This window comes from Juglans microcarpa x Juglans regia, chromosome 7D, assembly GCF_004785595.1.
Source record: "Juglans microcarpa x Juglans regia isolate MS1-56 chromosome 7D, Jm3101_v1.0, whole genome shotgun sequence".
In the NCBI taxonomy this organism is placed as follows: Eukaryota; Viridiplantae; Streptophyta; class Magnoliopsida; order Fagales; family Juglandaceae; genus Juglans; species Juglans microcarpa x Juglans regia.
In genome coordinates, this window is record NC_054606.1 from 24,400,568 (window position 1) to 24,426,929 (window position 26,362).

Here is a 26,362-nt window from a genome sequence, read left to right on the forward strand (position 1 = left end):
CGATTTGTTTTCTTCATCCGCCAAACTTCTGGTCTAGGACCATGTTCCTTATTGCTTCCATTAACACCTGTAGGTATTTTCTTCTCCCCCGCTCGACATACCACCTTAGAATGCCCTTGTCTATGACATTTATCACAATAGAAACCTTGTTTCTCATACATTACTTCCTGCCATATTTTATGGCTTGCAGAGACAACAATCGGAAATCACTTCACTTGGTCTGCCAAAAGGTCCACCTGCACACACAGCCTTGCACCCGTAGCCCGAGTCCGATTTATTGTAGCATTGTCCGTTCCCAAATACCGGCCAAACCTCGTAGCAAGAATCTGTAAACAATCAGATCTATATATATGCACTGGAAGAAAAAGCCATTGAGGGGCCAGAGATGGCTCCTTGTTCAGATTAAAATCCTTTGTCCAACGGAAGAGTCTAAAGGAACTCCCAGCCAAAACCCTACCCTCCCGTGCCCATCCATGCATGAAGTCGCTCTCGTTCCTCATCTGAATCAACACATGGAAAGCATCCATGAAACTAATGGTTGGAATCTCTGACAGACCCCACGTCTTGATAATCGAAAGTCTGATCACGTCAGTGGAAGGCCGGGAACGTATAAATTTCATAACCAATGCAAATCGAAAATCCTTCGCTGCTTTATTCATCTCTACCTCAGAAAAAAACAAAACCCACTTCCCCATCCACATCAACAGGATACCGCATAGGAAGTTTATACGTAGAAGACATAGAAACCCCACATAATGCATGAGCAAAGGACTTGTGACCAACACCACCCTCAGAAAAGGACCCCATTGGCGTAGGACCCACCAGGGGGGCGGCGGAAGCCGCCATATAAACCCTAGAAAACTAAATCGCACAAAAAGCCAAAAAAGAGGTTTCCTAAAGCCAATAGGTTAAAGATTTTTTACTGAAAATATACTAAAATACTTGATATCACATTACTTGAGGAAACTTTTGAACCAATGGGTTGAAAGTTTGGGATGTCTTTTCAAACCATTCTTGTAATCTACGTAGTTGATGCCAAACCTAAAGGTGTAGCCTGCAGTCCATTCGAATTATCCAAGAATGACCATGCAAAGTATCCCTAAACGTTAGCCCCATCTCTGAATAGAAAAACAGATCAGTCATGAAAGCTATTACATCTGTCAACAAGAGAGGGAGAGAGAGGCACTTACTTAATAGCTCTAAGATATGAAAGATGGGCATGGTGATACTCAATTCTGTGGTTATCAACTAGGGCTTCCTCAAGTGACAATGAGGCATTATTAAATTCATCGATTCCTGTTTTATAAATTAGCCTATTTAGCTTCAAAAGGACACGTTATCAATAGCATTTATCCATTTTATTTTTGTAGTATCATGACCTTACAGGCCAAGAATTCAGAACTTTTAGGGACTTTTACCATTCTCTGTGATGTAAATTAGTGGACTATGGTACTTTGTCTTTATTATAGCAAAATATCCCGCAGTCCTCTGGGATAGAAATATTGGAGCCAATCTGAAGCAGTCTGCAGTAAATATCATTGAAAGAAGATGAAGTTGGTTTTGGGGTTTTATAACTAGAGAATTTGCTCAGTCCTCCTATCTTTAAAATAGATCCAAGCATTAACATTCTAAAAGCTTAACAATATCTCCAAGGCATACATGCAACTATATATATATATGGTACGTACGCACCAGCTTTGGACCAATGTGAATCCCATTTCGCTCGGCTGCCAAGACAAAAAGGCAAGCATGGTATAGTTATTATTGGTTATGAGGAAAAGTCACAGGAAGCCATGATATTTGAGTTTGTAGCTTTTACTCTTACATAAAAGATTAATACGCATATCTTTTGTGTAGCTTGCATTTGCTGCATTAATAGAGTGATTAGGTGCATAGACTGCATAATTCGAGCTGGTATGGTAGTTGGGTAATCGCTTTCCAATGAAATCAAATGACCCATTTACAATCATTGATTCCTCTTTCGAGAACTTGGGTAATCGGTTTCCAACTAGAGATCGCATGCTGTGGATAGTCACCACTTGTCAACGGATCCATTAACCTGCAGCAAGAGTCCACTACTCTAGTCCATACATACACACTCACACACACACAAACATGCAAGCTTAGAAATTACAAAATGCATAGATGCAAGCAATTTCAAACTTACTTACTCAGACCAAATATCCTAATAAGTAATTAGATAAAGAGCAATGTATACACTATACAAGATCTGGATTCATTTGTTGATAGGCTGAGAGAAAAAGACACATCAATTATGGAAAAACTACTATATGCAAACATGCAGCTTTTTGAAGAATTATGCATGAATGTCTCTTGTATTTGGGTTTGATTGGAACGCCCGCCCCGCTTCTTGTATTATTTAATTTACATTATTGCAATCAACGATTACGTACGATAAAAAAAAAAAAAAAAAAAAAAAAAAAAAAAAAAAAAAAAACAATGGAATTATTCAGATCTCATTTTAAGCTTTGCCACCATTAATGGGCATTGGCAGGGTTCAATTAATCACAATATTTGGTATATATTTTCTTAGAAAAATTAATAAAAAAGAGTTATAATACGCATACGTAATATACAAAGAATGCTCCAGTTAGCTAGCAATACTTACCATCCAAATGAGAAATCAAGTGCTCGAACTGCGGCATTACGATTATGCTTGGCGTTTGAGTGTGGCAAAACCCATCCTGAAACTAGCGTTATCCCAATAATGCCTTTCTGCTTTGCCCGCACAATATACACGTACATACATACAAACATATATACACACACACATGCACACACATACATACATACATATATATATATATACATATATTCAGTATTTTTTATTTTTTTTATAGAAGAGCCAATGATCACTTGTCCATGAGTGACCTCGTCCCAAATTTTATTATTAAATCCTCACTTGTGGTGGAGGAATACCGTGATTACAGACCGGCAACTGGGGTTACGAGATAAGCAACAAAGATCGGCCTAAATCAAGTGTCAAAATTACTGGAAGCCTCTAACCAAAAGAAAACTACATCAAGACAAGACATACTAAAATACTTAGTAAGAAAACCATTCCTGTAAAAGAACCACAAACAACGTTAACTCAAAAACATAAAATCATAAAATCTTACAATCCAACCAAAAAGCCACATGAATAATGACGCTAACAGCAACGCAAAGATGACAAACCCAGTATATCCAAACGGATTAATCCTCGAAGCAACCAAGGCACATCCCTGAGAAATCTCCATTCAGAGCTCAGTCCAGTCGCACCACTCCGTGCCAACCAATCAGCAACTTTATTTCCCTCCCTATAAACATGTCTAACTATGCACACCATAGAATCCATAAGTGCTAGAGTCTCTTCCCAAAAATCTCCCAGGTACCACACCCCACACCTTCGCCTATTCCACCACGAGATCACTACTTGTGATCTAATTCAATTTCCACAAAATTAATCCCCAGATCCTTATAGGCTTTGAGACCCTGCAGAATAGTTAACAATTCAGCTCTATTATTAGAACCATAACCAATATAAGAATTGAAGGCGTAAACCATATGGCCTCGCTCATTTCTAATAATACCACCCACTCCTGAAGAACCTGGGTTACCAAGACTACTACCGTCTGTATTCAACTAAACCCTTGAGCGGGCTTTCGCTAAGCAACTAGCTTTAAAAACTTCCTATCAGGAACCAAAGCCGAAATATTCAATATCTGTAAAATCTGTAAGTCATGTCTAGAACTAAACTTTTTCATATCTCGACTTACTAAACACATCCAACTTCTAATAGAAAGCTAGACTGAACTAATAGACTGAATACTACCCTCCATGTGTGCAGTACATCATCTACGCCAAAGGTGCCAAGTAATAATGGAAGGTAGAAGCCCCACTATGAGCCCCACTTGAGATACTGAGGACGCACATCGAAACCAAATTATTACCGTCTCCCTCCAAGTAAGACCAAGAGGAAGACTAAAGGTAGCTCCATAATAATGCCATAATTCCTTTGCAAACTCACCTTCGAAAAGTACGTGGTTTTGGTCTTCATACTTACCTTCGTTACAACAATCACAACGAGAAACTATCGGGATTCCAATACGTCGAAGACGATCATCTACGCTCAAAGCCATGTTCCATGCTTTCCACATCAACACCGAAATCTTAAGTGGGAGCAACTTATGCCACATCAAAGGATGCCACTCCATACTAGAACCTTGTATTCGAATGCAATCCCAAGCAGATTTAGTAGAAAAATTCCCACTCTCTTACTTCATCCAGATCAATACATCAGACCCTTCCTTACATACGGCCAAAGCCTTAATAATTTCCTCCAAATTATCCTGTCCCACTATAGTACTCAACAGTTCCACATCCCAACTATTGGACAACTTGCACTCTTTAACTTTAAGCATCGGATTACCCACTATCTGGAACTCATCAATTAACGGACCCCCATCTCTCCATTTATCATACCAAAATAAAATGTTCTCATCTCTAACTCTCCACTTTGCATTATTAAGGACACTAGGAATACTTTTAACAATCATTTTCCAAAAGCTCGTTCCTTTTTTCCTATCAATGAGACACCAAGGTGAAGAGCCCACATCTTTTCCTTTAAAGAACCTAGCCCACAGAGACTCTCCTTGAATTAAGTTCCATGCAAACCGCATATGCAATGCTTTTTGCATATCCTCCAAATTACGCAAACCCATTCCTCCCTCCTCTATTGGCATACAAATACTATCCCATGCCACCCATTTTTTTTTCCTTTACCATTCACCTCACCCCAAAAAAGTGTGCTCATCATGCGATTTAACTCTTTAATAATTGATTGAGGGACCTGCAACACCGCAAATATATGTAAAGCCATACTAGAAAGCACATGCCGAAGAAGAATCAACCGGCCTCTTGATGATAGGATTTTCATTTTCCAACTACTGATTTTGTTCCAGACTTTGTTAACCATCTCCTCCAGATGCTCATGCTTAAGACGCCCAAGACAATCGGAACCCCTAGATATTTAAAAGGAAACGAGCCTTCCGAGAACCCTGTTAGCCTTTTAAGAGTTCTCTTTCGACCAACGAAATTTTTGGAGAATAAAATATTGCCGTCTTTTCTTTATTAATTTTCTGTCCTGACCAATCTTCATACTTTTCAACCACCAAAAACAGTTCCCTTACCGACTTCTTTCCTCCATTAAGAAAAATCACAATGTCATCAGCGTACATAAGATGGAAAATATGAGGAGTGCCTCTAGTTTGGGAAAATTTTCCAATCTTTTTTGCCATAAAGCTATGTTTTAAAAGTCTAGATAGTACCTCCTGAAGAATAATAAAGAGATAAGGCGAAAGGGGATCCCCCTGGCGTAGTCCCCGACCCCCTTGAAAAAATCATTTCGTCGTTCCGTTTAGTATCACAGAGTACCATACATTCGAAATACAAGCATGAATTAGTTCACAAAAGGTAGGAGGGAAACCAAAACACCTCAATACCTCCAGCAAAAAATTTCACTCCACCCGATTATATGCTTTTGCCATTTCAACTTTAATCATAATATTACCACCATGTGACGTTCTCTTCAATGAATGAACCATTTCTTGAGTAAGACTAATATTTTCAAATATACTCCACCCAGGTATAAAAGCTCCTTGCTCAAAAGTTACCAATTTGGGAAGAAGACCTGTCAGACGATTCACAATAATTTTCGAGCAAATTTTATAGAAGACTGAGCAAAGGCATATCGGCCTAAATTTATCAAACCCCGAAGGCACATCTACCTTCGGAATAAGCACAATGAAAGAAGCCGAATAAAATCTGAAAGGCTTTTAGATAGAAAAAATTCTTAGATAGCTCCCAAAACATCCATTTTTACCACCTCCTAGTAGTTCATAAAAAATCCCGCACCAAAACCATCTGGCCCTGGAGAACGATATATAGGAAAAGACGAGAGAGCCTCTATAACTTCATCCAACGAAGGGATACAACTAAGCCGGACACAATCCTCCTATTCAATAACCGGCGAAATTAAGTTTGTTATATCCGGCAACTCTCTTGGCTGAGTGGATCGTTGTAGGAACTCTGAAAAATATTCAATGGCACCAAGATGAATTTCTTCTAGTGAATTGAACTCTAACCCATCCGTAGTTCTCAATTTATGAATTTTCCTATGCCTTTTATTGGATAACCAAACATGAAAGAATTTTGAGTTCCGATCACCTTCCATTCTCCACTTAATTTTAGCCATCTGAGCCAATCTAATATCTTCCCTTCGCCTCCAAGTAGACAACTTAGTAGAGTACCTCACAAGCTCCCTCTCAACCTCATTATCGCAATTACTATGCAGTGAGTTCTCAAGACCCTCAACCTTCTCTTCTAGAATAGCAATTTGAGTATTGGTCTGCCCAAACACCCTCTTGTTCCATTTACATAGAGCCACCTTAAGCTTTTTAAGTTTACTAGCTAATTTCATGAGTCCCGTACCTACCGCTGGTTCAGACCACACCATCTGTACAAAGCTCATAAAATTAGGGTGCTCAATCCACATTTGCTGAAACATAAATGGAGAGGGGCCATAAGTAAAATAATCTTTCTAGAATTCTATAAACATGGGACTATGATCTGACGTTGACCTTGATAAATACGAACAACATGCATTCGGAAATGCTATAAGTAACTTTGCATCAAGAAGCACTCTATCCAACTTAGCCCAAGCTCTAGATAATCCATGCTGACCATTGCACCATGAAAACTTTCTCCCCTAAGAATTCATTTCAATCAACCCGCCTTGGTGAATCCATCTATTAAAGTCATCCATTGCAGCTCTTGTCCTTGGACTACCACCACACCTTTCCACATCCAAACGAATTATATTAAAATCTCCAGCAAACAAACAAGGCTCCACACCCATTCTAGCCGAACTCAGCTCCTCCGAAAGCAGTTGTCTTTCATATCTATTACACTTAGCATAGATAAAATCCCAAAAAATGAGAAGACCCGTCGTATATACGTAAAGACAAATACTGTGTTCCCATTTAGACCAGCTGCACGTCCATTTCTGTTTTCCAAAATACCCAGATTTTCCCACCAAACTCCTCATTAGTAATTACCTTATCAAAATGAAACAGCCGCATATACATCTAAATTTTATCAACACGCTGAAACGGTTCCAGTAGCACTGCCACCTTCAGTTGACATTTATTCAGCAGACTCTTTAACCGTCCCTTAGAAGTACCTATTCCCCTTATATTCCAGACTAATATTGACCTTGTCACTGAGATAACTTTTTGGCACGAGTGAGCACTCTCTTGGAACTTAATTTTCTCAAATTGCCTCTTATGGTATTTTCTCTTCCCTGCTTCATCCTTTGTTTCTGTGTGATATTCCTTATCCTGCAGAAAGACTTCTGCATGTAACTCTGGTTCTGGATCAGACATTGACCCCTCTTCCAAGAAAACCTTTTCCTCCTGCAATTTATCAACCTCCCTCTCCTCAGTATAAGGAACTACTTCCACCTCCCTCATATTCGTGTCCAACTCCTTCGACCGAGAAGAACATTCCAGTCTTACATCATATCTCTCCACCTCCTTATTATTTATTTCCTCCATAGGAACCTCAATAACAGGAGACTCGCCATGATATTTTTCCGTTTCCAACTCCTCAATCGAAGGTGTGGAGGAATCACCTATTACCAAATTTGCCTCAGAATCCTGATTTGCTTCAACTTCTTTTTCCTCAACAACTGGAAGATTTATAGTTTCCTTCGGTTCTTCCACAATAGGTTCTTGTTGCCAAACCCATACCTTTCTTCCCATAATCTTTTTCCCAGCACGACATGTTCTTGCATTATGCCCCTGTATTTTGCACTTGGATCAGAACGCTGGCAGAGTCTCATAAATTATCTCTTGTTTGCGGCTAGACCCCAGTCCAAGAGTCCCAATCCAAAAATGAGGTAATGGCTCCTTTGCAGCATCCATCTCCACGAGTGAGATTATCACGTCTAATAAATCTACCTACTGGAGCAGTAAGAATTTGAAGAAAAGAATCATGATAATAGTTAGGAGGCAAACCTGGCAAGACGATCCAAACGGGGACAATAGATGGCTCATTTTCTTCCTTAAAATCTGGACTCCAGTGGAATGGATGATATGGAATCCCGTCAATATCATTAACTTCACGTGAAAGGGCCTTCATGCAGTCTTCTTCCGAAGTCATTCTTATAAACACGTTCAGAGGATGCATCATATTAGAAACAACTGGAATACCATCAAGATTCCAACGCTTTTGAATGAATGCCCGAATGGCATCCAAGGAAGGACGGTTCCGAAGAAATTTCAAGACAATGGAAAATCTAAAAGGTTCTGCTGAGCGATGAATTTCCTCCTTAGAGACTGGAAGAAAATTTCACCATCCTTGGTTTTTGCACACGGTGCACCACAGACAATTCTGGAAGAGGCTGAGGAACCACCGATACGAGATCCCCGAACAGACGTCGACCTACGTTCTCAGCGGCTGCCATACAGCCTTACGTAAAACATAAAAACGAAGTCTCAAGAAGAACTTTCAAGAAGAAAGCAACGTTCTTGAAGCAATTGATTCATTCTTCTCTTTTTCTTGGAGCTGATTGGTTAGTTCTAAAAAGTCAAGTTATATTCAGTATTTGCTTAAGACAAACTTATGTATTTTCCATGATTTCTATGTAATTGATATTTACTCGCATGGCATTGGATGAAAATGCAAAACAAACATGAATATAGTGTCGAAATATATATATTTAGGGTAAACAGGAAACAATTTTTTTTTTTTTTTGAAATAGTATGCTGCATTGGATTTTCATTGAACTAAAATCATAGGTTGGATACAAAGAGGAATCTCATCAACAGAGATGATGCTATTACATATGCTAAGAGCATTTTTGCTTAAAACATGAGCTAGGGAGTTGCAAGCTTTCTTTGCATGCCTCACAAACCAATCTGTAAAGGAGTTGAGAGTAGATTTTGTATCCCTGATCAAAACTCCAACATATGAATCTGAAATTGTGGCCTCGAGGCAGTTAACTACTTGTAGAGAAACACCTTCCATGATTAGTTCCTGCCACCCTAGTGACTTATAGAAGAGGGATGCTTGAAATGCAGCCAAGGCCTCAGCTAGCATAGAATCTGGGAAGAATGGATAGTTCATTCTAAAGGTGGCTTTCACCTTACCTTCCCAGTCTTGGATCACGACCCTATCCCCACCTTGCAGTTGGTTTTGTCAAGGGCAGCAGCCTAGTTGAGCTTTAGGTGGCCTCTAGGGGGAGCTTCCCACTGAGAAAAGCTACTACAGGTAGTAGAGGATTGGTTGGTTAACTGTTGGACCTGGTTAACGTCTTCAAGTAGAAGCTTGACTGATTGGAGAACAAAATTAGGATTGAGGAAAACATTATTGAAAACAACCTCATTCCTGCGTTTCCAAAGCTTCCAAGCAGTGAGTGCAAATTCCATCATCTCCTCATCTTTTAAATACCTGATATTTTTGCGTGTACACTTTGACAACAACTACATGAGCAAGAAGCTGTTGATGTGCCACCAAATAAGGCTCCATCCCAGAGTTTCCTCTAGTGCAATTTAGATTTCGCCAATCGGAACAACCACCTGGTGCTAAAGCCCCAATGTCATAACCGGCATAGTTGTAGCCCGATGTCATTATATGAGAGTAACGGACATTCATGCTCTGGAATACCTAAGAATTATTAATCATGTGGTGCCCTCGACCCCTACGTGTGATTTGGTGAAAGTTGTGACACTGAGATAATGAACACAAGGATCACACACCCCCATTGACATGTGCAAGTGTGCAAACATGCGTATATGTGTGCAGCAAAAATAGCGTAGCAGAAAGATATAAGGCACTCAAAACTAAGTATCAGAAAGTTTTAAACTTTACAACTCATAATAAAAACCACCAATGGTTTATATAGTCATCCAGTCGAAATAAAGGAACTGAAACAAGCTCCAACAACAAATACGAGTATGGTCCCAAGCCTAAACTCCTCAGGTGGGGCCGGTTCCTCTGCTAATACCTATTCTCCACATCAAAGCCTGCGGTTCCATGAAGGTAGGAATACCTAAGTGAGATTTCGCAATCTCAACAAGTAATCAACACGCAACAACCAAGAGTTTAAAACAAACATTTACACAACAAACAAAGTAAGACAGCAATACAAGCAAAATATTGCAATATCCATCTTTCCACCCTTTCCAAAAAATAACACATTTAAATAGAACACTCAAACCAAAAACCCTTTTGGCCCAAAACACAACCATTTATTTCGCATGCACCACGGTCTCTCTATGGACCATACGCACACCCTGACTCTCTTTGTCACATCATGGGTAACATCCATGCATGTGACTTCATCACAACCGATGCCCAGCTTTGCACCCAGCAAATACGTGACAAGGCATCATCTAGCCCCTGCCAGCAGAGGGGTTACGGAGTCGTGCCAAGAGCGCTACCGTCTTGGCCGAGCCAACTATCGTCCGGTGACAACCTAAGGGACGTCACTCAATTTATTACGATCCCGAGTGACCAGAGAAGCTCCACCGAGATAATACCCCATCTAGGCTTGGAGTCGTGATACACATAAAATCCATACAATCATTTTATTTACGTATACACTATGGTCTCCCCTAGGGACCAAGAGCACAAACTAGCTCCATTCGTCACACCACGGGTAACTTCCGTGTATGTGACTGCATAACGAGCAATGCTCAGATCCGCGCCTGGCTCGTTGTGACTAGGCATCCTCTAGCAGCCACCAACAGAGGGGCTCTAGAGTCGTGCCAAGAGCATTACCGTCTTGGTTGAGCCAACTGTCGCTCGGCAACAGTCCAGGGGACGTCGCTCACTTTTACATGCTCCCGAGTGACCAGAGGAGCTCTACCGAGATAATACCCTATCTCGACTTGGGGTCGTGATAAGCACGCACCCACAAAAATATTACCATGACACGAAATCCCAGTTTTCAAATCACGCCACATGGCAGAACACATCACAGTTAAATAATCAAGACATATGTTAATATAGGTAAATATGCAGATGCATGACAGACAGTATATTGGATGACATGGCATAACACACATCTGACAATATACATTATCACAAAATTCACAAAGTGAACAGTTTAACAAACCCAACTACACACATAATCCCATCCTCCATCCGGCCCATGGCCCAATTCCCACAACCACACACAGGTATCAATCCCAACACTTCGCAGAGCCCAAGGCCCATCTCAACACAACCAGACTATAAACAATGTTAGTCATAAATGGATGTCATAATCCCAAGAGTTGCATTAGAGAGGTACTTACAACGCGATTAGTAAATCTGGATGATCGAGTGCGCGTCAGTCTATGAGTCTCGCCGATTGGACAAGTGCGTGCGTCGCTATGCATATGGACACCAAATGGTTAGTAAATAAACAACCAAAAATAGAAAACTATAAGGCAATTTTGAGGCAGCTTTAACTCACCGAGGTGACGCCAAAATTGGCAGAGGAGCAGCGGGGCAGCGGTGATGCAAGGTGGCAGATATGGGCTCAAACTCATGGGTTGGGTGGTTTTGTGAGATAGGGACGATGTGTAAGGGAATGTGGGTGCTCGAGGATGGTCGTACGGCCTTGAGAAGGAAGGTGGGGGCACTGAGCAAGGTAGCGCACGATGAAAACTCTCCTGAGGGCTTTGGGAAGCAAATTAAAGGATGGGATTTCACTATATCTAGGCTTCGAGATGTAGAGAAGATGAGTTGGGATGGATTTTGAAGGGCGGAGATCTGACATATATGTGGGCCATGGAGCTAGGTCACGATGGATGCAACCCTGGTTGCAATAGGAGGCGTGTGATGGTATGGCAGGTGGCGCTTGACATAGAGGGCTTTACGCTACGATGGGTGGCTATCGGCATCATCGAAGAGGGAGAAAGAACCCGAGAGGGGGGTTTTGCAGACGAGGATCCAAGGCAAAGTTGGATTGGCGATGGTGGGTGGATCTGTAAGGGTCACGGGTGTGGGAAGGGAGGAAGAAGAAAGAAAAGAAAGGAGGGCTATGGTGCAAGGAGAAAATGAGGAAGCCCTAAGGGCTGTGCCAAAATGGTGTTGTTTCAAGGGGTGTGGGTTGAGCTTCACACACACACACGAGCTGGGCCCATTCATACACCTCATTCGGCCCACGGAACACAACACAAAAAATAAACTCCTTCACTTAACCGACTAAACGAAAAGGGCTCAAACTAAAAAAAAGAAAAGACTAAAATAAATAAAAATAAAATACATTAATAAAAAATAAAAATAAAACAACCAATAATAATACATATAAATAATTAAAACACTCTAAACTTGGGATCTCACATCCTCCCCCATTAAAAGAAATTTCGTTCTCGAAATTGACAAACTAACTATAGCTACTACTAAAGGGCTCACCAAGCTAATAATCTTAACCTCTACTTCACAAGTTCTAGCATTAGCACGACTAGTTCCTTCAATAACACATCACGTCTAAAACCCCAAGGCAAGTCATGCAGCTCAAAGATCTCCACTCGACAATAAACTACTATAAAACACCCATGGATCCTAATGCTTCTTACCTCATAAATCTAGTTATGATATCCACCGTTGATACCTACACTTCAACTTCCAAACCTTTATTGCACACCATACATTGGTGACGTAACAATCTCTTCTCAAGTTAATTAACAATGTCCATAAGTCTCCCAACTGAATGTTCAATCTCCAAAGGAAAGTATAGCCTCAAAATACTGCCAACCATCATTTCACTAAGTATCACACTACGGTTATACAATCCGATCATCTCACCAAAAACCCTAAGGTTAAGATCTCTTGAATTTAATACTATCGTATCGAACCCACTTCAACACCTACCAAAACAACTTCTTCCAAGCCAAAATGAAACAAGGACCTGAACTCTCCGAAATCCATACACACTCACAACTATGACGCGTCGATCTCATGCATCCTTAGCCAAAACCAATACTCCTGCAAATGGACAAGTGATCAATTACTACCATAAGCATTCCAAAAGACAGAAACAGTAACAACATACCAATGGGTAAGGATTCAATGCTTACAAGAGTCTACCTAGAGCATAATTTCCAAGAATCTCCTCGAAATGATCTAAGAACTTAGAAACCCATACACTTAGTCAAGCCCATGCAATTCCTGAGGTGGAGTAGTCTAATTAAACTGGTCAAAAGTCAAACACGATGAGTGAAGGTCGGGATTTACTCTAAGGTTTCCAAACAGTGAAGGAAGATTTCACAATTTGCCACAAAAGATTTGTTTTGCCAAGTGACAAAGGAAAGAATTTGATTTGCAATGGAATTGAGAAAGCTGCAACAAGATAGTTAGGTACGAGATTGGTCCTTATGCCAAAAGCAAACTACATATATATTATATAAAAACACAAAGGAAGAAAAATTCCAACAATTCAACAAAACAAATCCTTATCTCTTGTCAAAGCACCGAGTCACCAAAAGTTTTCTTTAAGTCGGGCAAGGAGGTTGAATTAATAAGATAAGTAAAGAAGTGAAAAAGAAAAAAATTCTTTTTTTTTTTCCAAAGTCCAACTCTAAAAAGGTTTACAAAAGTAGTGGTTTTCCTTCATATCTTTTCCCCAAAAGAATTTCAAGGATTTAGAAACATTTAAAAGAAAATGGACGTAATAATTAAAAAACAAATAAGCGACGTAAGGCCTTCCGGACCATCTTGCATGGAATTCATGGAATGATCTTCCTAAGGAAGTACTAAGTATGCGTAAGGAGGTCTTAGTAACTGGGAAGAGCCAAGTCGATAACAATTTGAGAGTGAAATCCACATATCGATACACCTACAACATTTGCGAGAAAGGAGATTTAGATTATTTCGTCGACTCCTACACACATTGGTACATATCCAAGCGAACAACTTGACGTCGTAGGTAAACCAAAACACAACTTGATTCACGACACTCAAATAGTCGAAAATCCACACATCCCACCTAAGGTAGGCATTGAACTTTAAAGCCCAATACCATCACATTCGAAAGTATAAATGCACCTATATTTCTATCCCAACAACAAATACTTAACTACTCAGCACCCCAAAACTAACTAGTATTTATCCTTGTAATACAAAACTCACTGTCCTTTGCCACTAAAGTCCACCCAAAGTTACCAAATCTTGCCTCCAATATAGCTAGTAAACCCAATCCTATTCTCAAACTAACTTGATCAAATTCTAAACCATCACCCAACTACCATATCCATCCTTTCGACCTATATCACCAAAATCAACATGAATCATTTCCTCATTCTGCACTATCTATTATCCTTAAATTTGATAAGAATCGATTCCTAAAATCTTGCCAACCCTATAACCTCGAGCTAATAATAACCATTCTTCGAACTAAATCAATACCTTCAAACCTCATAGAGAAAAACACTTCTTGTAAATCTCCACCATCAATAACTTAACTTTGATCAAACCCCATTCTTAATGGTTACAGACTTATTAACTTCAAATTGATCAAGCTTGCAAGCCAAGTCTGTAGAACTAAAAACTCAAATCTTACTATAAATCAGACCCTAAAATCTACAATTCTAAAACCTTAAAATCATATAAGAATCATTTTTTTTTAAGTCTGCAAGATCGATGACCTTAGATCTAAAAATAAAAAAAAGTTGTCTCTCGAAACTTTCAAAATCTAAAACCTTAAATGATATCAAATCATTTCCTAAAGTTTGCAAAATCCTAAAACTTACATGAAATTCTCATAAATCTTTCCCTGTAGTTCATTGAACTTACAACCTCCTATTCCATAAACTCATTTCATAAATTCTATAGAATCTAAGACATCAATTATCCTAAGTGATTTAAAGCTATTACCCTCCTTAGTTGTGACTTTAGTTCCTACTCCCAAAGAGATCGCCTAGACCGTGTCGTTCCCTTCAAGTCTTGATATAATAAAAACAAACCAAATCACTAAGAGTTCAGGCCTACTACACTAAATATTCATACCTATCAAGCTGAAATTCAAGCCGACATCGCTAAATCCAAGTCTAATTCCCCAAATTCTCAAGCCTATAATACTAAGATTGAAACTTAAAATTTTGGTACTGTACCTAAATGACTTATAGTTTTACCTAGAGCCGAACTGCTCTGATACCACTTGTGGCGCCCTCGACCCCACGTGTGATTTGGTGATAGTCGTGACACCGGGATGATGACCACAAGGATCACACACCCCCATCGCCATGTGCAAGTGTGTCCAAACATGCGTAAATGTGTGCAACAAAAATAGCGTAGCAGAAAGATATAAGGTAGTCAAAACTAAGTACCAGAAAGTTTTAAACTTTACAATCAACAATAAAAACTACCATTGGATTATACAGTCATCCAGCCGAAATAAAGGAACTGAAACAAGCTCCAACAACAAATACGAGTACAGTCTCAAACCTTCACTACTTAGGTGGGGCCGGTGCCTCTGCTATTGCCCATTCTCTGCATCAAAGACTACAGAAACAGAATCGTAGGTAGTAATACCACAGTGAGATTTTGCAATCTCAGCAAGTAATCAACACGCAACAGCCAAGAGTTTAAAACAAACATTTATACAACCAACAAAGTAAGACAGCAATACAAGCAAAAGACCGCAATATCCATCTTTCCACCCTTTCCAAAAAATAATACATTTAAAGAACACTCATGCCAAAAACCCGTTTGTCCCAAAACACAACCATTTATTACGCAAGCACCATGGTCTCCCCTATGGACCATGCGTACACCTTGGCTCTCTTCATTACACCACGGGTAACGTTAATGCATGTAACTTCGTAATGAGCGATGCCCAGCTCTACGCTCGGCATGTACGTGACCAAGAATCCTTTATCCCTTGTCAGTAGAGGGGCTATGAAGTTGTGCCAAGAGCGATACTGTCTCGCCCGACAACAACTTAGAGGGCGCCACTCAATTTATTATGCTCTCGAGTGACCAGAGGCGCTCCACTGAGATAATATCCCATTTCGTCTTGGGGTTGTGATATACATAAAATCCATTCAATCATTTCATTTACGCATGCACCATGGTCTCCCCTAAGGACCATGCGCACACCCTGGCTCCCTTCGTCACATCACGGGTAATGTCCGTGCATGTGACTTTGTAACGAATAATGCACAGCTCGGCACCCGGCACGTACGTGACCAGACATCCTCTAGCCCTCGCCAATAGAGGGGCTACAGAATAGTGCCAATAGCGTTACCGTCTTGGCCAAGCCAACTGTTGCCTGACGATAGCCTAGAGGTTGTCACTCAGTTTTACGCACTCTCGAGTGACCAGAGGAGCTCCACCCAGATAATATCTAACCTTGGCTTGGGGTCGTGATATGCACGCACCCACAAAAATATTACCAAGATACGAAAGCCCAGTTTTCAAATCACGCCACATGGCAGAACACAACATAGTTAAATAATCAAGACAAATATTAATAAAGGTTTATATGCAGATGCATGATAGAAAATATATTGGATGACATGACATAACACACATCAGACAATATACATCATCACAACATTCACAAAGTGCACAGTTTAACAAACCCAACTACACATGTAATCCCATCGTCCATCCGGCTCAAGGCCCAATTTACATAATGACACACAGTTATCAATCCCAGAACTTCGTCGGCCCCAAGGCACCCATATCAACACAACCAGATTGCAAACAATGTTGGTAATAAATGGATGTCATAATCCCAAGGGTCGCGTTGGAGTGGTACTTGCAATGCGGTCAAGAAATTTGGATGATCGAGTGCTCGTCAATCTACGAGTCCCGTGATTGGACAAGCGCGTGTGTCGCTACGCGTACGGACACCAAACAATTAGTAAATAAAGAGTAAAAAATATAAAACTAAAAATCAATTTTGAGGTAGCTTTGGCTCACCGAGGTGATGCCAAAAGTGGCGGAGGAGCGTCGGGGCCGCGGCAATGCAAGGTGGCAGTGGCAGATATGGGCTCAAACTCATGGGTTGGCTGGTTTTGTGAGATAGGGATAACGGGTAAGGGAATGTGGGTGCTTGGGGATGGTCGTGTGGCCTTGAGAAGGTAGCTGGGGGCGGCTGAGCACATTGGCACCTGATGAAAACTCTCCTGAGGGCTTTGGGAAGCAAATTAAAAGATAGGGTTTCACTAGATTGTGATAGGTGGTGCGGGACTGTGGGCGAGGTGGCGCTTGACACAAAGGGCTTGATGCGGCGATGGGTGGCTATCGACATCATCGAAGAGGGAGAAAGAACCAGAGAAGGGGGGTTTTGCAGACAAGGATGTGAGTCAAAGCTGGACTGACGACGGTGGGAAGGGTCACAGGTGTGGGAAGGGAGGACAAAGAAAAAAAAGAAAGGGGAGAAAAGAAAGGAGGGCTGCAGCGCAAGGAGAAAATGATGAAGTCCTAAGGGCTATTCCAAAACGGCCCCACACACACACACGGGTTGGACCCATTCACACACCTCATTCGGGCCACAGAACACAACACACAAAATAAACTCCTTCACTTAACCCACTACACAAAAAGGGCTCAAACTAAAAAAAGAAATGACAAAAATAAATAAACATAAAATACATTAATAAATAAAATAAAATAAAACACCCAATAATAATACATATAAATAATTAAAACACTAACTTTGGATCTCACAAATCATGTCCTAATGACTTGAATACATAAATCATGTCCAACATGCAAAATGATGTACGTAACAAGTCAATATGATATGATTGTTAACAATACGTAAGGGATGGGTCACTTACACAATTTGAGGACTTGAGAAACACCCATACTCGTCTTAATTCTATGGTTTGGGGAAGCTCCCAGTGGAAGAGTGTCACAAAGGGCTTTAGACCTTCATTTAAGGCAAGCTCAAGAGTTAATTATGAGCACTTGATCATAGATTGATGATATAAGATCATGGAACAATATTAGATTGAATCTTGACCTTTGGATAGGAGTTCATTGATGAGGTTGTTGTAGTATTTGATTCCTTCCCTGTTCACACCCCCACTTAGCTTTCCATCTACCAACAAGACATGATAATTACCTTAATAAATTATAAATACTTGGTAATCTCTCTGTCAGTGATCTTATGTCTTATTTATATATATATATATATATATATATGTAGATCATGCACTTGCTTGGGGCGATGGGATGTGGAAGTGCTTAAGTTGCTGCAATTGCCGATTAAGTTACATATCAAGGAAAGAGTTATTGCAGTCTCTTGGCATAAACCAGATCCTGGTTGGGTCAAGTTAAACATTGATGAAAGTTGTTTACAAAATCCAGGTGAGCTGGGAGCCGGTGGAATATTGCGCGATGAATATGGCGACGTGAAGTTTGCGTTTGCTGCTCAACTTGGCAGGGGAACCAATACAAATGCAGAGCTTCGGGCGTTGTTGTTGGGATTACGTAAATGCCGTGAGTTGGGTGTTGATAATATTATTTTGGAACTTGATTCTTTATTGGTGGTCAATTGGTTGAAAGATGGGAAGTGTAGCTTATGGTATTTGGAGGACTTTTGGGACGAAATTCTTGCGATTTTATCAACACTTAATTTTCGATTCCAACATGTTTTCAGGGAAGGAAATATGGCAGCATATTTTTTGGCTAGAATGGGCAGTAGTGGATGTAATGAAGAATGATTGTCACAAGGAAACATTCCAATGTTGCTTAAGGGCATTATTCGGATTGATCGTAGCGGCTTACCTTATTTGCGTAAGTCTAAGAAAATTGGTTGGGGGAGTTGGTTTTTGCGATTTCGAATTAATTATTTAATTTTTTGGAAGTTTGAGTTGTGTATAAGGTATTCCTCCTCCAAAAGTGAGAGTTTTAATAAACTGGGGAGAGGGTTGCTCGTGGACAGGTGAACCTCGACTCTTATTCAAAAAAAAAATATATATATCTAGTACCATGGCTCAATGATTAGAGAATTTATAAAGTTGCCATAACCGATCAACTCGGGAAGTAGACAAATAATTAATATAATTGGGATTAATATGAGTGATCACCATTCTTTTTAATTTTATTATGTGCAAATTATACCTTGTACTGTTGGTATTGATCAATAACTATATCTCCATTACTGAGATTCACTTTTTTTGCTACAATTTTATTGGACAATATATTCTATTAGAATTTAATTATAGATATTTTTGGTAAATTATATATATATATATATATATAATAACGAGCTAGCAAATCTGCCTCAATACCATTGATCTATCTGCAACTTGTGTTCTAGTTTCAAGATTTTGACTATTTGAAGATTTAATTCAAAGCGAGAAGATCTTTTTTTTTAGTAAATAGACTTCATTTCATTCATGAAAGAAGTTACAATTGTGACTAGTTAATACATAGAAAAACTCATATTACAAGCTGAACTACACATCTATTGGAAACTTCCCCAAACACAAATTTCTTTAAGACAGGCATTGTCTTAACTTCTAGAAGCTCTCTACTGACAAAATTGGTTTGTATGAGATTATCACTCTCTGTAATAAATAGAGATAACCATCATCCACCTCCGTAGGAGGAAAGGGTATCCAACTACCATTCTCCAAAGGAGGAGAAGGACAAACCACTACCATCCTCCAAAAGAGAAGGAAAACACCACCCCCTCCTCCAAATGAGGAGTGGGTGCTCCTGTTATGGACAAAACGTCCAATAGCCTATTTCTTTTATTTCTATTATGGATAAAAGTCCAATAGCCAACTACTTTTATTTACCTAACACAAACTTCAGAACAGTAATTACAGACTCTTGAAGAAACATTGGGAAAATGAAAATACATCGAGTGTTTTCCAGTACTACTGCATGCTGCTTCAATGTTTTTTTCTTTTTTAAAGAATAATGCTAGCAACGATTAAACCATATCTTTATAAGAATAACGATAGATCAAAGTTCCTAGCTAAGATATTGTTGAGAGGTGGCTTGAATCTAGTTGAAAAAGTGCCTCTTCAGTCGGGTCGCTCTAGCGGTGTCTCTGTAGCTCAAGCGAAGCTCCAACCTGAGAGTTCGCTTAACTCCCGCTCAATAGTCAGCTCAAGCGAGATGCCAAGATCATGCAACCCGAGAGTTCGCTTGACTACCGCTTGACAGTCAGCTCGAGCGGAGTGCAACCTAAGAGTTTGCTCGACACCCGTTCGACAGTTAGGTCAAGCGGGATGTCAAACCCTAACGTTCACTCAAGCGCTACTCGACATTCACTCAAGCGAATGTTCAAAAAGTAGGGTACGCCGTTTTCAGCGTAAATAGACAACGGTGTTCATTTTGTACGTAAGTTCATTTTGAGAGTTTTGTGATGTGCTACAGCTCAAGGGAGAGAGAAGTGAGAGCAAGATAATTATTTGTAAAGATTTTTTGTGATCCATCTCCTGTACTCCACCTTTGTTGATGGTAAATTCGTTGAAAGTTACCCCGCCAATGGACGTAAGCTCACATTAAGCCGAACCACTTAAATTTTGGTGTTCTGTGTGTGATGGTCATTATTTTTTTTTGTTTATTTCCACTGCGATAATTCAAATTTAGCCTAATTCCAAACTAGTAAGTAGACCGCTTGCTACTCACTTTAAACTTTCAGCTTCCATATCTCCTAGTCAGACAGACGAGGAGGAACGATTCATGGCTAGTGTTTCTTATGATAGTGCAGTTGACAATATTATGTATGTAATGGTTTATACTTGTCCAGATATTTCACAAGCAATGAGCGTTGTCAGCATATATATAACTGATCCAGGTAAGACTCATTGGCAAACTGTGTAATGGATACTCAGGTAGTATTTGAAAGGGACTTTAAGCTTTGGCTTAGTATTTGATAGAGATGTTGATTTCAGTTGCAGAGTTATTGGTTATGTTGATTCTGATTATGCTGGAGACATAGATAAAAAAAGATCATTGACAGGATATATTTTCACTGTGTAGGTTCGCTATTAGTTGGAAAGCAACAGTACTACAATCCTCTATTGCTTTATCAACTACAAAGGCAGAGTACATGGCAGTAGTTGAGGCTGTTAAGGAGGCCATTTGGTTGAAAGGCCTGATCAGTGATTCGGGAATACAACAGGATGGGATTTCAGTATTCTGTGATAGTCAGAGTGCAAGGCATTTGACCAAAAATCAAATGTATCATGAGAGAACGATGCACATTGATGTCAACTATCATTTTCTCAGAGAGATTGTTACATAGGGTATTGTAGAAATTCAGAAGGTTGCTACTACTGAGAATCCAACAGATATGATGACAAAGTCAGTTGCAGTGTACAAGTTCAAACATTGTTTGGACTTTACTGGTGTTCGAGGTCTATGATTCCCTTAGGGAATTTGGTGGAGGGGGTCGGTTCTATGGTCAGTGGATTTTGTGAAAGGCTTGATAGAGTTCAAGCCAAGGTGGAGATTTGTTGAGAGGTGGCTTGAATCTAGTTGAAAAAGTGCATCTTCAGTTTGATTGCTCGAACGGTGTCTCTGCAGTTCAAGCGAAGCTCTAACCCGAGAGTTCGCTTGACTACCGCTCGACAGTCAGCTCGAGCGGAGTGCAACCTAAGAGTTCGCTCGACAGTCAGCTCGAGCGGGATTTCAAACCTAACACTCGCTCGAGCGCCACTCGACACTCGCTCGAGCGAATGTTCGAAAAGTAGGGTTCGTCGTTTTCAGCATAAATAGAAAATGGCATTCATTTTATACGTAAGTTCATTTTGAGAGTTTTGTGAGGTGTTGCAGCTTAAGGGAGAGAGAAGTGAGAGAGAGATAATTGTTTGTAAATAATTTTTGTGATTCATCTCCTGTATTCCACCTTTGTTGATAGTGAATTCATTGAGGAGTCTCGCTTCTAAGCGATTGGGCTATTTTTATCATTATAACAACCTTCCACACATCTGCTGTCACGTAACAAATTATACCAAACTTACAATACACTCACACACATGGTAAAACACTGAAATCAAAAGAGGAATAAGCCCAGGCCGAGAGGAGATTTTCCACTTTCTTAGCACCGCTGCTTAGAAACCAGAGTTCCACTGCCACCAGTCTGACACCGATGGTTTTAGGCGTGAAATAAGAAAGGAAAAAATAAAATATCACAAATATCATAGACTCAAACATGCATCAAATATCACAAATCCAATCCAGATTACAAAACCAGAGCATCAAAAAATTCTATATTTCTGATTTACAAATTCAATTCATAAGAAATAACATCACCATTTGCTTAGAAAAAAAAAAAAAAAAATCACCATTGGCCTTCATGACTGATGGTCGTTTAGTAGCTGAGAGCCCATTCAAAAAACAAAGAACACTAGTTCGTCGAGTAAGAAAAAATTGACTTTTTAATCAAAAATACAAAACTCAAGAGCGAGAGAGGGGAAAAAATTGTTGAGTTCAAGGGAGAAAGTGAGATTTGAGATGGCGTGGGTATGGTTGGAAGCATCGTCACCTCTGGGAATCATAGTCGGAATGCTCTGTGCTATGGGTAATGCTTAGTATTACATTCACAAAGCCGCTCATGGCAGGCCGAAGCAAATCGGCAATGACACGTGGGATGTGGCTATGGAACGGCAGGACAAGAAGCTCATCGAGAAGGTCTCTGCCGCTCCTCATAATTAAGAGGTGGGTAAGGTGCGAGGTGGTGGGGGCAGGGCTCAACGCCTGTGCGAGGTGGTTGCGAAAGGGGGGAAGAAGGATTTCTTGTGGATTGGAGGGGGGGGGGGGAGGGCTCAACATGGTGGAGCTGAGTCTGTCGATGGAGCTCTAGGTTTGCTCAGGGTCCTTTGGTTGAAGACGAAGAGGGCACGGGCGGAAGATTGGAGAGTTTTGTATTTTGGATCAGCTGTAGGCAGGCGCACGAGATGTAAATTAAACGACTTATGTGGAAGGCTGTGATTGGTGGGCCTGTGATTGAGGTTAGACAGCCCGACCAGCTGGTAGGATTCTCTTCATTGAGACCGGCTCCGCTAGTGGACGTAGGCTCACATTGAGCAGAACCACTTAAATCTTGGTGTTCTATGTGTGATTGTTATTATTTTCTTTTATTTATTTCCACTGCGATACTTCAAATTTAATCTTTGATAACCGGTTTATCCGAACAAATATATTGCTAGCTCCATTTGTTTTTCATTAAAAGTAACCCAAATTATTTTTCTTAAAATCTAAAAAATTCACCGCGAAAAGGTACACCTAATTAGATTTCTCTAAGGGTGACTTGTTTTTATTTTATCACCACCCAACTTAATTGGGAGTACTGTCGAAAGCATGTAAATGTTTGTTGGCGGTAGGCCTTGATCTACATCTATCACTCACAATTAATTAATTTCGTTACACGTAGACTTTTTTCTTTTACCGAAAGAAAACGATAGTACTTGTACTGTACAAGTTATACACAGCCTACACGAAACCCACGCAAATTAATGGTTTAAAAACCGCAAAAAAAATTGTGCGCTTTTCATGATCTACGGACTCAACAGATCAGGAGCACATACTTTCATATATCTTTGGGTGATGAATTGCATATATATTGCCCAGACAAGGAAATTTGGAATCCACGTGCTTCCAATTTTTCTTTCAGCAGTTTTTTTTTTTTTTTTTTCCCCAAGAAACTTTTTTTTCAACACTTTTGCATTCAGAAATGTTTCACCGAAATTAATCAGTACTACTGATATTTTTTCCCAAAAAAATTTTCTTCATCTGTGAAACCGCTAGCTAGCTAGCCGATCTGGAGTGATAGTTTAAGGCTGGGTTCCAACAAAGGGTTTCATCATTTGAATAAAGTCACTGATGTTTGGAGGATGGCAAGAAAAAATCATCCAAAAAGCCGCGATGCATGTATACAGATGATTAATACAATGATCTTAGAATGAAGACATACAAATTGAGGTGCCATGTATTTAATTTGCTAATTCATCCTAATCAACACCACGACTTTAATTTCTAAATGCACTACTATACAGTATCCACATCTCATCACAATTCCGAACAGAGAGGAGTCTATTTTAACTTTTCATAATTTTCTTCTATATTGAAACGATATCAAACCAAAAATCCAATTTATTCATTGGTTACTCCAAAATCTTATTTACCAAAAAGGACTAGAAAAAACTTTCATGTTATTTCAGTGGGGGAAGAGAGAGAGAGAGAGAGAGAGAGACCTGGATATCTGTGGGTGTAAGTGTCCCATATAAATTGCCCTTTGCCACCTTTCGCTGCACCTTCATACTGGAATTGAAAAGAACACACATCAAATGTAATGTACATGGGTATAAAATCATGGGAAAACAACGGGCCGACTCGTCGTTCTTGACATCTTATCAAGACACTTGAAGAAAACTTCTGCGTTCTTAGCAAATCATACAAATATATATATATATATATACATATATATATATATATATATATACATATATATATATATATTGTATATATATATATATTAATATACGCATAGATAAGAAGGAGAACATAAGACAAACCTGGTAAGAGGAGGATGCTGTACCAAAAATGAAACCTGCTGGAAAACTGCTCCGTTTGAGTGAACAAGTACTGTAGTTGGCAGTGCTATTAGTCAATGCGCCGAGAAGAACTAATATTAGACCTAAGAATAGATGGCGCTGAAATGCCATTACTGCCTTTGAGTTTTGATAATCAGTGCAAATAACCAGTATTTTTATAGAGAACCCGTACTCCATGGTTTAGTAAATTAAGAGAGAGTAGAAAAGGTCATCGGCACATGTGAAACGACAGGCAATACATGACGTTAAACCATAGTACTGCCCTTAAAAGAATATTTGCGCAATTGCTCTTTTAAAAAAAAAACAAAAATCTACAAAAAAAAATTAATATTTAATAATATCTCTCACTCTTTTTAAAATGATCGCTACTTACGTACTACACAATCACCCAATCATTCGCCAATAGAATAATTGTACCTTTGTTGATGTAAGCTGTCACATTCTTCTTGTACTCAAACTTACATTTCAAGTCAAAGTTCTTTAATTTTTAACTAAAATTAAGCAGGCCAGGCATTTTGCGTAAGTATATCTTCGGTTTACTCAAATGACTTCCATCCATTCTCGACAACCCACTGATCCCCAATTACCTTAAAAAACAAAGAGACTCAGATAAAAATTAAGAGATGTACCACCATTGGAGCCAGGAATCTACTTTATAAAGCATTTTTGGATTGCTTTATAACGCAGCTAGTCTTAATTTATTATTCAACTGTAAAAAGGACGAGTATTAATTGTTGCGTTCAAAAAAATCTTGAGAAAATTTCAGTCTCAGATCATCGACAAGATAATAATAAGAGAAATGTTATTGAAACAAATGAATTAATTGTATATAAATAAATTCATAAAATGATATTATTTTATTTAATTTATTACATTTATTTTATAAAAATTTAATTTTATAATTTAATATACCATATCAAACCACATTATTTTATAAATTTATTTTTATATAATCTTTTTAAAACTAGCAAAAACATTTCTCTAAAAATAATTCCCAAGTTCCGATCGAGACAAAAAGGAAATATGAAAATGTATAAACTATTTATTTATATAAAGCCGAACATTAATGCAGCATTGATTGTTTCTAATTAATTATAATGAGCAATGCTAACCCGGCCCCACTTCGTTGGAATAAGTCCACAGGTCAAAGCCGGCATGAATTGAATATCTCTGAATTCGCACATAAATATATATAAACGAGATGCATAGCTAGCTGTAAACAACCGATCGCCAAGGAATTCATCTGTGTTTTATTACAATTAATCTTGTCTAGTTTAGAATATGAATATCGTTACTTAACATTTGAACATTTGTGGCCTCCAAATGACAAACCTTATACGTACTGTATCACAAGCTTTCAGTTCTAACACAATTTCAGCTTGTAGTTTAGTTTAGGGATAAATTCATATCTATACTCATGCTTTCAACTTTTCTCTAATTAGTCATTACCTCAATAAAAATTAATTAAGAGATGGTCTACACATGCCGAAATCTCATTAACATTATTAACATTACTGATTAATGCGAAATAATCTCATTGGAAAGTTATATTTGTAGGCGTGTGTGTAAAACACACTTTATGTCACTAATATGACAAAACTTGATTTGCAAGAAAAATTCAAAATTTAAATCTCTTGTAAATTAAATTCTGTCATGTCAATAGAGGGGATGAATTTTTTTTTTTTTTTTTTTTTTTAGTTTGATCTAAAGCTCGTTAGGGTTTTATTACGATTCTACCCCAGGGTTCCTCTGTCGCCGGGGCTGCTGTGGGTGCCCCA

The 26,362-nt window shown here is 39.2% G+C and overlaps 2 pseudogenes; one reads left to right on the top strand and one right to left on the bottom strand.

Moving 5' to 3' along the window:
- Window positions 1-953: 953 nt before the first annotated feature.
- Window positions 954-26,362, bottom strand: part of LOC121238238 — a 111,348-nt pseudogene continuing 85,939 nt past the window's right edge.
- LOC121238433 lies at window positions 22,462-22,686 on the top strand (annotated as a pseudogene).